General features: G+C 39.0%; 1 long non-coding RNA gene across 1 annotated transcript in view; it reads right to left on the bottom strand.

The window, feature by feature from the left end:
- Positions 1-13,468, bottom strand: part of LOC101680715 — a 35,491-nt gene that overhangs the window by 8,818 nt on the left and 13,205 nt on the right. Inside the window, exon 2 of the long non-coding RNA XR_198410.3 lies at positions 5,713-5,804. This is a non-coding gene — a long non-coding RNA (uncharacterized LOC101680715). The remainder of the gene's footprint in view (positions 1-5,712; positions 5,805-13,468) is intronic.

The following is a 13,468-nucleotide window of genomic DNA, read 5'->3' as shown; positions in this document are numbered from 1 at the left end:
CACCCAGGCGCCCCTTCAGCCGAGTTTCTTAAAGAAAATCATTGTTGTCTCTGATTAACAAACCCACCTTGCACAAGCTAGAACATGCAACTTTGCAACAAAGGATAACTGATCATGGCCAAAGGTTTCATAAACCAATTCCTTACATTGTTCTTTGCTGAAAATCTTGGATGGTTCCCCACTGTTAGGGACAAATCTAGCCTTCTGAGGTTTAAGTTTCATTTTCTCTGCATTCTGCCCCAACCCTGCATTTCCAGTCTTATCTCTCACCAATATTCAGTTTTCTCATGTATTTTTAGTGCAGGTTACACCTACCTCTAGAGTATTTCTCTAGAGTATTTCCTATTTGTAGGCCTCTTGCTAGTCAGTTCTTTGCTGGAATGCCTTTTTCCTAATCTGTTCTTCAAAGCCAAGTTTAAACTTGATGATGATGATATTTCAACAATCTATATTTACTTAGTCTTTACTGTTTGGTAGGCACTTTATATCAGAATGAATTCCTACTATGACTCTGAAAGGTAATGATTATTATGATTGTCCATTCATTCATTCAGCAAATATTTATTGTGCTCTTAAGGTGTGCCGGGCACTCCTCTAGGCATTTAAAAACTAATTAGACAACTCCCTTCCTTCAACAGGTTTACATGGCAGTTTAAAAAGACAAATAATAAACATACAGTATGTCAGTGGTGAATTCTGCCTAAAAAGAAAGGAAAAAATGAAGCAGGATATGGGGATACTGGCAAAGGGAATGGTTTGAGCAAGTGCCTGAATAGAAACAACTGACAACCTTGAGGATAACTGGAGAGAGAGAAAAAAGCAAATGTGAAAGGTCTGCTTGACATGACTTGGCAAGGAGAGAGTGACTGAAGAAGAAAATGGTTGGAGTTGAAGGGAGGTGGGGCTATACCTGTAGGAGGGCTTTATGGGTTAGTCTAAAATTTTTGCCTTTTCCTCTAAGCTAGATATAAAGTCATAACCTTTTTCTTTTTTTTTTTTTTTTTTTTTTTTTTTTTTTTTTTTTAAAGATTTTGTTTATTTGAGAGAGAGCATGAGAGAAGAGAAGGTCAGGGGGAGAAGCAGATTCCCCATGGAGCTGGGAACCCGATGTGGGACTCGATCCCGGGACTCTGGGATCATGACCTGAGCCGAAGGCAGTCGCCCAACCAACTGAGCCACCCAGGCGCCCAAGTCATAACCTTTTTCAAGGAATTAGGGGCTGTTGCCTGGAAAACTGATCACAGGGGAACAAGGGCAGAATCAGGGAAATCTGCTGGGAGCCTACCACAAAGATCCAGGTGAGGCATGACGGAGGCATAGCCCAAGGTAGAAGCGGTGGAGGTGGGAGGTGTGGTCAGATTCTGAATTATTTAGGAGTTTTGGGAGGCAGAATATGAGTGGCAGTGAGAGAATGAGAGGGGCTAAAGAAAGCTTAGTGTTTTGGCCTCTATAGTTGGTGGGATGGAGTTGCTATTTGTTGCTGTCTTACAGATAAAGAGTTTGAGGTTTAAGGCGGTTCAGTAACTCCTCCAACATCAACTGTCTAGTTGTCTGTTATAGGTTTATCTGGAAAGATTGAGTGGAAGTTCCCCCATTTTCCCATCTCTTCAAGAAAATAGACTTTTTAGTCTAGAAACGGCACTGAATCTAGGAAGAGGTTGTCGCATTTTATGATGTCCAAGCGTCTCCCTCTCTCAGAGCGCCCAGCGAAGCACAGTACGCAGGTTGGGATGGCTACAGGATGTCCTGGAAACAGGTTACAAAGCACTAAGACCCTCAGTGCTGGGCTGCTTTGCCACCCAGAGTGGAAGAGACCTCTGGGGGAGGGCTGTCTCAGGCCAGAAAGAGGAGAATTAATAGCATATCCCCAGTTCAGTGTCCCAGGGCCACTCATACCCAAGAGGTCTTGTACAGTTCACTGCAATGGGGAAAAGAATACCAAAAATAAACTTTGCCTACCTTGATGAGTGGGGACTCTGAGCCATGTTTTATTTGAAGGATGGAGGGAAGAAAGGAAATAAAGAAATATGATAGGGATGTTCATTATGGCATTACTAACTAAAGAAGAGCTTGGGAACAAAAGAAACGTTCAACAATGTGAAAATAGTTGATTAAATTATGGTATTTACATAAAGTGTAATACTATGTATCTATTTAGAGAGCTGGAACAGATCTATATTTATATATGTGGAAAGGTGTCCACAATGTGTTACAGAATGAAAGGATCAGTTTACAGAACAGAATGTAGAGTATGATTCTGTGCAAGTCAAACCATGTGCACACATATGCATATAAAAATAAATATATGAAGAGACAGTTGGAAGCAAGTTCACAAAATGTTAATAATGCTTATCTGTGGCTAGTGAGGTTTATGTAATTTAACTTATTTCCTGCTTTTCTGGATTAACCAAATTTTTGAAATGAGCCTGTGTCAATTATGTAATCAGAAAAATGTTTTTATCTTAGAAAAAATCTATTAAGATTCTGCAATATTACCTTTAAATGTGCCGTAAAACAGTTTAAAATAAAGCTAAATTTAAAATATTAACTAGATATTTTGTTCCTTGAATAATTTCTACTAAGCCTCCATTTTTATCAATTAAATGTTGAAAAGTTAAGTACATTAAGTGGTGTCTCTTATGCTAACCGCTAAGCACTTTGGTAAAAACACTCAGCTCCATTTACTCATTTTTAGCATTATTTTCCTCAGGCTTCCTTGCTAGCAAAAATTAAGTGGTTATTTTTTTTAAACCACAGTTATTTCCACCAATAAGATGACATGAATTCCACTGATACTAATTTTTTTACTGAGGCAGAAATATTTTTTGAAACAACCAATGAAAAAAGGACTGTTCAAGGTCTGAGATTTTATCACATTTTCACAATAATTCTTCTTCCTACGCTGATCACAAGACTATTTGACCTGTAAGTTATTTTTCTATGATCCCTAAAATGCTAAGAATATGGACACTGCATTTATCTACATGATATTTCTAAATACATGGTTCTTGGATAAGCAGATCAGGTCAAATCAGGTGAACTGGTTGAAATCCAACTCTAAAAGTGTTAGGTTCAAGACCATAATTAGGTATTACGGATGAAAATCACTATACTAGTCGAAAAACAATTTCAAAGAATCAGAAGGCAATTGACAATGAAATCAAGACCTGTACCTTGCCTGGAAAATACTCAATAAAAGAAATCAAGTCACACCTATTATACATTTAATAAAGGAGACATTTTATTTTTTGTTGTTCACAAAAAGCAGGAAGAGGAAAAAGGAAAAACAAAAAGGAAGTAGAAAATTATGAAACTGATACAAACTTACTAGAATATAAGCAAAGTAAACAGAAACATAATTAAATTTGAAAAAAAATTACAACAGTGAAATAGATGGTCCATAGACCATAAGATATTTGAGGTGATGAAAGAAATGGATCTAAATAAAAAGGAAACTTATTTGGAAGGGCAAATAATAATTTTTTAGACTTTGCCCTATCCTTCAATCTCTATATCTAATCAGTTACCAGGGTCTGCTGAGGTTGAATCCCCAGCAAAACTGGAAGATATTTAAAAAATGGTCTTCAAGGGGCACCTGGCTGGCTCAGCCAGTAGAGCATGCAACTCCTGATCTCGGGGTTGTGAGTTTGAGTCCCACATTGGGTGAATAGTTCACTTAAAAATAATGGTCCTTGAGGGGCACCTAGGTGTCTCTGTGTTATGCCTCTGCCTTCGGCTCAGGTCATGATCTTCTGGTCCCGGATCGAGCCCCGCATCCTGCTCTCTGCTCAGTGGGGAGCCTACTCCCCACCTCCCTAACCCCCCTGTCTGCCTCTCTTCCTACTTGTGATCTCTGTCAAATAAATAAAATCTTTAAAAAAAAAAATGGTCCTTGAGTTAACTCTCACTACTTACACCTGGTTTTAATTCTCTTCCTTCAATCCTCTCCCAGGTTCTTGTTATAAATCTTATTTCTAGATGGCTTTGCTATCAGTGAAAGATAAACCTAATACCCTAAATTTTATTGAGATTTTATTCCACCCATGGGCTTATTTACATTTTTATTAAGGGATGCTTGCATGAAAAAGCCTTCAAAATTTAAGTGTCCCTCTTCAGCCTGACCTTGCCTTCTTTTGGGTTCCACGACAAACCAGTGTTCCCAGTGGCCCACTGTTCATACTTAACTGGACCACAGACCACTTAAACTCACTGCCTCAAAACTTGCTTCTCCTCCTAGATTCCACATCTTCCTTCATCCCTCACATTCTTTTTTTTTTTTTTGTAAGATTTTATTTATTTATAGACTTGACAGAGAGATCACAAGTAGGCAAGAGGCAGGCAGAGAGAGAGGGGGAAGCAGGCTCCCTGCTGAGCAGAGAGCCCAATGTGGGGCTTGATCCCAGGACCCTGGGATCATGACCTGAGCTGAAGGCAGAGGCTTAACTCACTGAGCCACCTGGTGCCCCCATCCCTCACACTCTAAAAAATATACCTCCTAAAATCCCTCTAATCAATTCCCCCTTCTCTGTTCACAATGCTAAGGCTTTAGTTCAAACACTAATGGCTTAGTTCCTAGACTTGCAATAGCTTTTTTTTTTTTTTTTTAAAGATTTTATTTATTTATTTATTTATTTGTCAGAGAGTGAGCACAGGCAGACAGAGTGGCAGGCAGAGGCAGAGGGAGAAGCAGGCTCCCGGCTGAGCAAGGAGCCCGATGTGGGACTCGATCCCAGGACTCTGGGATCATGACCTGAGCCGAAGGCAGCCGAGTAACAAACTGAGCCACCCAGGCGTCCCGCAATAGCTTTATCCATGGCCTTTCTGCCTCCAATCCACCTTCCATTCGGCCACCACTCTAGAATGTACAATTTAGAATTGTAAATTTGAACGTGATCATGTCAGTTGCCTGCTAAAAAATTCTTCAATGGCTCTTCATTGCCTTCAGGATAAAAAGACAGACACCTGGGCCTAGCATATAAGGTTCTTTGTGAACTGGTTCCTATTTACTCTTCTAATCTCTTTCTATCTCATTCTTTAAACATACTGCACCCCAGTCATGCTGAACTGATTACTGTTTTTTTTTTTAAGATTTTATTTATTTATTTGACAGACAGAGATCACAAGTAGGCAGAGGCAGGCAGAGAGAGAGGAGGAAGCAGGCTCCGCGCTGAGCAGAGAGCCCGATGTGGGGCTCGATCCCAGGACGCTGGGATCATGACCTGAGCTAAAGGCAGAGGCTTTAACCCACTGAACCACCCAGGCGCCCCTGATTACTGTTTTTCAAACGAGTCATGCCCTCTTATGTCTGGCCCTATGGCTAGGCTATTCCTTCTGCCTTAAATGACTCCCCTTTACCTTACCTCCACCTGGCAAGCTCCTACTTATGCTTAAAGACTCAACTCATGTCCCTTTTTCTGAAGACTTTTCTGACCTATTTAATCAGAGTTTCATATAGACATTTGTTCTATGACATCTTTAGAATATTGTTTTATTTATTGTTGCATAACAAATTATTCTAAAACTTAGTGGCTTAAAATAATAATGAACATTTATTATCTCTCATAGTTTTTATGGGTCTGGAATGTGGGAGCCACTTGGCTGGAAAGCCCTGGCTAGGGGTTTCTCATGAGGTTCAGTCAGATGTCAGCTGGGGCTACAGTCACCTGAGGGCTTGAATGGGACTGGAAGATCCACTTCCAATGGCCTACTCACATTGCTGGCAAGTTGGTGCTGGATGTTGTTGGAGGCCTCAGTTTCTCCTCTTGTGGGCCTCTCCACAGAACTGATTAAGAGTCTTCATATGACTGAAAAAAAGGCACTTAAAGTTAAAAAAGAAAATAAATAAATAAATAAATAGTCTTCATATGATTGCTGGCCTTCCCCAAAGCAGACTGTCCAAGAGACCAAAGCAGAAGTTACAAGTCCTTCACAAGCCAATCTTGGAAGTCACCAGCTATGACCTCTGCCATAGTCTGTTGTTCACATAGACTAGCTCTGATTCACTGTGGGAGAAGACTACAGACTACAGAAGGACATGAATACAACAATATGGGAGCCGTCTTGGAGACTGGCTAAGGTGTACAGAGTAACAAATAAACATCCTATCTCACTAGCCAGGGATGACAAATTACCATACATACTTTTAGTGTTCAAATTATGATGGCATAAGCCTTCATAGAAACCTGTTCCTCTTCTGCATTTCTATGATTTAGTTCCTGTGTCCTCAGGATCAATCCTTTCTGTTCTTATACCCAAGTTTTTGGACCTGCTCTAGCCCTGACATCTATCACCCCATAAGGATGCAGCCCCGCTGGGCACCACTGGCTTATACAGATGACTGTCACCATTGCTTCTACCACCAACTTTGGAAAACTCTTGCTATTCCTCAGAGAAAGTGGGACAAGCTCTAGGGCACAACTAAGAGCTGGCTGTGATGTTAACAAGTCTGTTCAGAAGGCTTGGGAAATACTTGAAAAGAAATGTAATTGAGTAACTCACACTGCTATTAGCAGGGGTTACTCTGAGAGGTCCACTGTCTAAACTTACCCTCAAATAGCACAAACCCAGGTCCTCTGAAACTCTAATGCTGCCAGATGATGTTCTTTTGCCCTATGTCCTACAAAAGACAAAGGACAACATAATATGGCACCAGTCCAATTCCTAAGGTCCTGGATTTTCAGTCTTTAAATAACACCACAGGTGGAGTTCAACAATCCACACCATGGCATGCTGGGCTGAGTACTCTTTATTTTTTTGTTCACTGTCTCTCTTCCAGCACTGGCTAAAGGAAATAAGCCTGTGCCCTATCCCAGCATTCTTTTTCATCCCACCTCCATGACCCTCACAAACAATTGCCCAAAGAATAATTCTCTCGACTCTGCAAAGATAGTCAGTGATGCATAAGCCTAGGACAGTCTACATTCACACTTACAGAAATAATAATCTGTAGTGGCAGAGAACTACTAAGAGATGTTTTATTAACAGCTCAAGGCATCTATTTTACCATCTGCTTTACCTTAATTATTTTGGGGCCTTACCCAAGAACTAGACATGGTTGATTGCTTTAAATTTACATAGCCCAAGAGATCACTCCAAGGTGTCTCCCAGAACTAAAGAAGAATTAGTACCAAAGGGAAACTGGATCTTTTGCTTTTAGAGGGCAGTGTTTCTAGCTACTTTACTCATCAAGGTTAAAAAATAAAACCCTGGCTACAGCCAGCCTGGTTATGTCACCTGCTGTAATTACTTCTTGGAAAGCGTGCTCCTCTCATTAGAGAGCCCGGAGGTCAGACAACAAAAATAGGAGCTGAAAGAGATACTACAGGAGTAAGTGGTGCCTAGAGACAGAAAATAATGTCAAGCGGATTATCATGTGGAAACAGTGGGCTTCAGTGAAATGATAAAGAGATTTTGGAGTAGGGCAAATGTAGGACTACATTACAGTGATGATGCTTCCCCTATGGTGGGGGTAACTCAGACTTAATGTCTCTAAGCCTTGGTTTCTTCACCTGGAAAATGATGGTAACAATCTATACCTCCCAGAGTTGAAGATTAAGTGAGAATATATATAATCAAAAACAACAACAAAAAGAAAATATATAATCAAACCTTGGCAGGCGTCCAGGCTGTGCTCCAGGTACAACACTGGGTGCTGGGAATAGAGTGGTGAGATAAAAGCAAGCCACTGTCCTCACTTAGATTCCAGTTACAAGGGAAGACAGGCATTAAACAAAGAACTACCTAATTACATGTGCGATGAGTGCTGTAAAGAAGAAGCCTAGGGTATCATAAAAGGAGACCTGACCTAAATTAGGGTGTCAGGGAATGTGACCTTGAGGTAGTAGTGCCAAAGGCGGGGAGTGTGGATTAGGGAAGATAATCTCAGGTTTCAATAAGATCATTCTAGGCTCAATAAATGGAAACCATTATTATTATTTATCCAACAAACATTTATTGAGTATCTAGCATGTGTACTGCACTGCTATGTATAGTGAGGGTACAATAAATCTGCGAACTTCAGCAAATAACTTAATTTCTTTGAGCTTCAGTGTGTTCATCTGTAAAATGGGGATATTAATAGCACCTACCACTTTAGTTCTTTCTTTGAGGATTCAATGAGATAATGTATGTAAAGTGATTAACATACTGCTTGACATAGGGAGAAAATAATATGTTAGTGATATTATTATTCCATTAGTCAAGACCAGCTACATAATTTACAGGGCCCAGCAGAAATGAAAATGAAAGGCCCCACGTTAAGAAATTTTTAAGAATTTCAATACAGCAACAGCACAGTGTTGTGCTATTTGATGAATTTGGTGAAATTCACTATATGGTGAATGCACTCATGAAGCTAGCCATGTCACTAATTATGTCATATGTACGTATATGTATTTATACAGCTTATCTATCCAAAAAGGTTGAGATTCTCTTGGGGGCAACCTCTAGAACTCAATCTGCTGAATTCACTTTACAAAGATAAAATATATACCTATTCAATATATTAATAGATGATTGGTGTTTAAAAATTTTATTATGAACACATGTATACACCCCATTAGAGTCTACAACTGACGGTTTATTATAGTTATGTTATTAGGTATCTATCCATTCTTCAAACCATCTTTAATCTATCTTATTTTTGGTTCATTTTAAAGTAAATTCCAGATATCAATATCATAACTGAAATCCAATTTATTTATTTATTTTCTTTTGTTGTAAAATTGATATATGGAGGAATGCACAAACCTCTTTTTTCCCCTCAATGTTAGTAGGAATGCACAAATCTCAAATCTTTTCTTCCCTCAATGTTAGTAGGAATGCACATACCTTAAGAGTGAATTTACTGGGGCACCTGGGTGGCTCAGTGGGTTAAAGCCTCTGCCTTCGGCTCAGGTCATGATCCCAGGATCCTGGGATCGAGCCCCGCATCAGGCTCTCTGCTCAGCAGGGAGCCTGCTTCCTTCTCTCTCTCTCTGACTGCCTCTCTGCCTACTTGTAATCTCTGTCAAATAAATGAATAAAATCTTAAAAAAAAAAAAAAGAGTGAATTTACTGAGTTTTGACAAATGCATATTATCTCTGTAGCCCCAAACTCCAAAACATACCATCACCCTAACATGTCCCTTCATACCCCCTCCCGAGTAATCTCTATCCCAACCTCTCCCAGAGAAAACTATTACTCTGATTTTTTCCTGATGCTTAAGATTTTAAAACTTAAAGCTACATTTATTTTTTTTGAATATTTTATTTATTTATTTGACAGAGAAAGACACAGTGAGAGAGGGAACACAAGCAGGGGGAGTGGGAGAGGGAGAAGCAGGCTTCCTGCTGAGCAGAGAGCCCGATGCGGAGCTCCACTCCAGGACCCTGGGATCATGACCTGAGCTGAAGGCTTAAAGACTGAGCCACCCAGGTGCCCCTTAAAGCTTTTAATAACTATTTAATTTCAGTATCTTCTCAATTGGGCACATAGAAAATACTGCAGACTGTAAAATAGGAAAGATAAGTCTAGGATACTTGGGCGTACTCAACAAATACTTATTGAATCAAAGAGTAAAACGATACTGTTACACTGAAAATAAATTAAAAAAATTTTAAAAAAGAATAAAACTAGAGAAATCATTTGAATGCTTTTTGTTTTTTAATAGTTTCAGTTTTTGGTAAAAGTGTTAAAACGTGTGCTCCAGAAGAAAATGTAAATAATATGAAAAAAATACAGAGAGAAATTTTTAAAAATCACTCATCATAGAGGGATAAACACTTTTAATTTTGATAGAATTTTGATTTTTGATAGAATTTTCGATAGAATTTCTCCCAGGTATACATTTATATATAGTGAAATGGTCTATTATGAGATTTGATCAAAAATGGGATTATATACATGTACAGTCTCTCAATTAACAATATGCTATAGATATCTTCCCTCATCAAGAAATATACAGTGGAGGGGCACCTGGGAACCTCAGTTGGTTAAGCTTCTGCTTTTGGCTCAGATCATGATCACAGGGACTTGGGATACAGGCTCCCTGCTCAGCAGAGCCTGCTTCTCCCTCTCCCTCTCCTGCTGCTCCCCCTGCTTGTTCTCTATCTCTCTTTCTCTCTGTCAAATAAATAAATAAAATCTTTAAAAAGAGGAATATACAGTGGATCATCATTTTTTAAAAATTTTTTATTTTTTATAAACATATATTTTTATCCCCAGGGGTACAGGTCTGTGAATTGCCAGGTTTACACACTTCACAGCACTCACCATAGCACATACCCTCCCCAATGTCCATAACCCCACCCCCCTTCTCCCAACCCCCCTCCCCATAGCAACCCTCAGTTTGTTTTGTGAGATTGAGTCACTTATGGTTTGTCTCCCTCCCAATCCCATCTTGTTTCATTTATTCTTCTCCAACCGCCTTAACCCCCCATGTTGCATCTCCACTTCCTCATATCAGGGAGATCATATGATAGCTGTCTTTCTCCAACTGACTTATTTCGCTAGGCATGATACCCTCTAGTTCCATCCACATCATCGAAAATGGCAAGATTTCATTTATTTTGATGGCTGCATAGTATTCCATTGTGTATATATACCACATCTTCTTTATCCATTCATCTGTTGATGGACATCTAGGTTCTTTCCATAGTTTGGCTATTGTAGACATTGCTGCTATAAACATTCAGGTGAATGTGCCCCTTCGTAGAACTATGTTTGTATCTTTAGGGTAAATACCCAGTAGTGCAATTGCTGGGTCAGGAACATGGCAGGGATGTCCATTATCACCACTGCTATTGAACATAGTACTAGAAGTCCTAGCCTCAGCAATCAGACAACAAAAGGAAATTAAAGGCATCCAAATCGGCAAAGAAGAAGTCAAACTATCACTCTTTGCAGATGATATGATACTATATGTGGAAAACCCAAAAGACTCCACTCCAAAACGCTAGAACTTGTACAGGAATTCAGTAAAGTGTCAGGATATAAAATCAATGCACAGAAATCAGTTGCATTTCTCTACACCAACAAGACAGAAGAAAGAGAAATTAAGGAGTCAATCCCATTTACAATTGCACCCAAAACTATAAGATACCTAGGAACAAACTTAACCAAAGAGGCTACGAATCTATACTCAGAAAACTATAAAGTACTCATGAATGAAATTGAGGAAGACACAAAGAAATGGAAAAAAGTTCCATGCTCCTGGATTGGAAGAACAAACACTGTGAAAATGTCTATGCTACCTAAAGCAATCTACGCATTTAATGCAATTCCTATCAAAATACCATCCATTTTTTTCAAAGAAATGGAACAAATAATCCTAAAGTTTATATGGAACCAGAAAAGACCTTGAATAGCCAAAGGAATATTGAAAAAGAAAGCCAAAGTTGATGGCATCACAATTCTGAACTTCAAGCTCTATTACAAAGCTGTCATCATCAAGACAGCATGGTACTGGCACAAAAACAGACACATACATCAATGGAACAGAGTAGAGAGCCCAGAAATAGACCCTCAACTCTATGGTCAACTAATCTTCGACAAAGCAGGAAAGAATGTCCAATGGCAAAAAGACAGCCTCTTCAATAAATGGTGTTGGGAAAATTGGACAGCCACATGCAGAAAAATGAAATTGGACCATTTCCTTACACCACACACGAAAATAGACTCAAAATGGATAAAGGACCTCAATGTGAGAGGAATCCATCAAAATCCTTGAGGAGAACACAGGCAGCAACCTCTTCGACCTCAGCTGCAGCAGCTTCTTCCTAGGAACATCGCCAAAGGCAAGGGAAGCAAGGGCAAAAATGAACTATTGGGATTTTATCAAGATCAAAAGTTTTTGCACAGCAAAGGAAACAGTTAACAAAACCAAAAGATAACTGACAGAATGGGAGAAGATATTTGCAACAACATATCAGATAAAGGGCTAGTGTCCAAAATCTATAAAGAACTTAGCAAACTCAACACCCAAAGAACAAATAATCCAATCAAGAAATGGGCAGAAGACATGAACAGACATTTCTGCAAAGAAGACATCCAGATAGCCAACAGACACATGAAAAAGTGCTCCACATCACTCGGCATCAGGGAAATACAAATCAAAACCACAATGAGATATCACCTCACACCAGTCAGAATGGCTAAAATGAACAAGTCAGGAAATGACAGATGCTGGTGAGGATGTGGAGAAAGGGGAAACCCTCCTACACTGTTGGTGGGAATGCAAGCTGGTGCAACCACACTGGAAAACAGCATGGAGGTTCCTCAGAATGTTGAAAATGGATCATCATTTTTAATGGGCTGTCTAGATGGACATACCATTCTTTCATTAACCATTTATCTACCCATGAAAATTTAAGATTGTTTCTAGATTTTCAGTACTATTAGCAACACAGCAATAAACATTCTTGCGCATACATCTTTTTCTGAACTGTGTAATTATTTCCTTAGGATAAAATGCTAAGGATGGGATTACTGGGGTTACAACTCGAACATGTTTTACATGCTGGCTTATAACACCAAAATGCCCTCCAGAAAGGTGGCAGAAATTTATATCCACAGACAGGCTAATCTTTAAATTCTTAAGAATGCAAAATGAATATTTTTATCTTTTTTCCTTTAGGATAGAAAAGAAAAAAACACATGAAGGGCTAATACACCTAGATTAAACCAGCAAGTAAAAATGTACATAGAAGTGCCCCTAAAAGCCTGCAAATCAATACAATTGAAGATTATTGAGGCACCTGGCTAACTCAGTCAGGGGAACATGTGGCTATTGATCTCGGGTTGTGGGTTCAAGCCCCACAATGGGTGTAGAGATTACTATAAAAAATAAATAAATAAACTTTAAAAAATAAAAAAAGATTTTTAAGTGACTACTACATGCAAAGACAAGGGCTAACTTTTGTGGGAGCAAAAAGATGAGAAGGCATGAACTCAGTATTCAGAATGTTCACACCCTAATAGCACAAATTCCTTGGCCATTTAACTTCACTTAGGCCTATATGATAAGAATGGGCCCTAAATATTTACTCTTAAAGGGGCAATGATGCCTACATTAAATTTGGTACAAAACTCAAAAGATGTTAAGTGAAAAGCAAGTCTCTCTCCCATTCTTATTCCCCAGTTCTATACCTTCGCCCATTGCTCTTTTCTTTGGAGGTTACCGTTGTTACTAATTTCCTCCTGTATATCTTCCCAGAAAATGCTCTGCATTTATATACAGGAATATGCTGAGAAGGCAAGAACATTAATTGTCCACTCATCGCTTACTCATTCAAGTAAGATTTTTAATATGATAATATTATACTCACACATGATTTTACATGTTGCTTTTAAAATTATACCTTGGGGATTGTCCATATTCATGCATACAGAATTGCTTCATTTATTTTTAACCCGAAGATTGTTCCATAGTCATTTTAGGCAGATGCTTCATTCTTCTTTACCATCAACACAATTTTTCATTGCATGAAT

The sequence above is a fragment of the Mustela putorius genome, unplaced genomic scaffold (assembly GCF_011764305.1).
Source record: "Mustela putorius furo isolate JIRA1106 unplaced genomic scaffold, ASM1176430v1.1 tig00000095_pilon_pilon_pilon, whole genome shotgun sequence".
NCBI classification, from domain to species: domain Eukaryota; kingdom Metazoa; phylum Chordata; class Mammalia; order Carnivora; family Mustelidae; genus Mustela; species Mustela putorius.
This window is presented reverse-complemented; position numbering and strand designations above follow the sequence as displayed.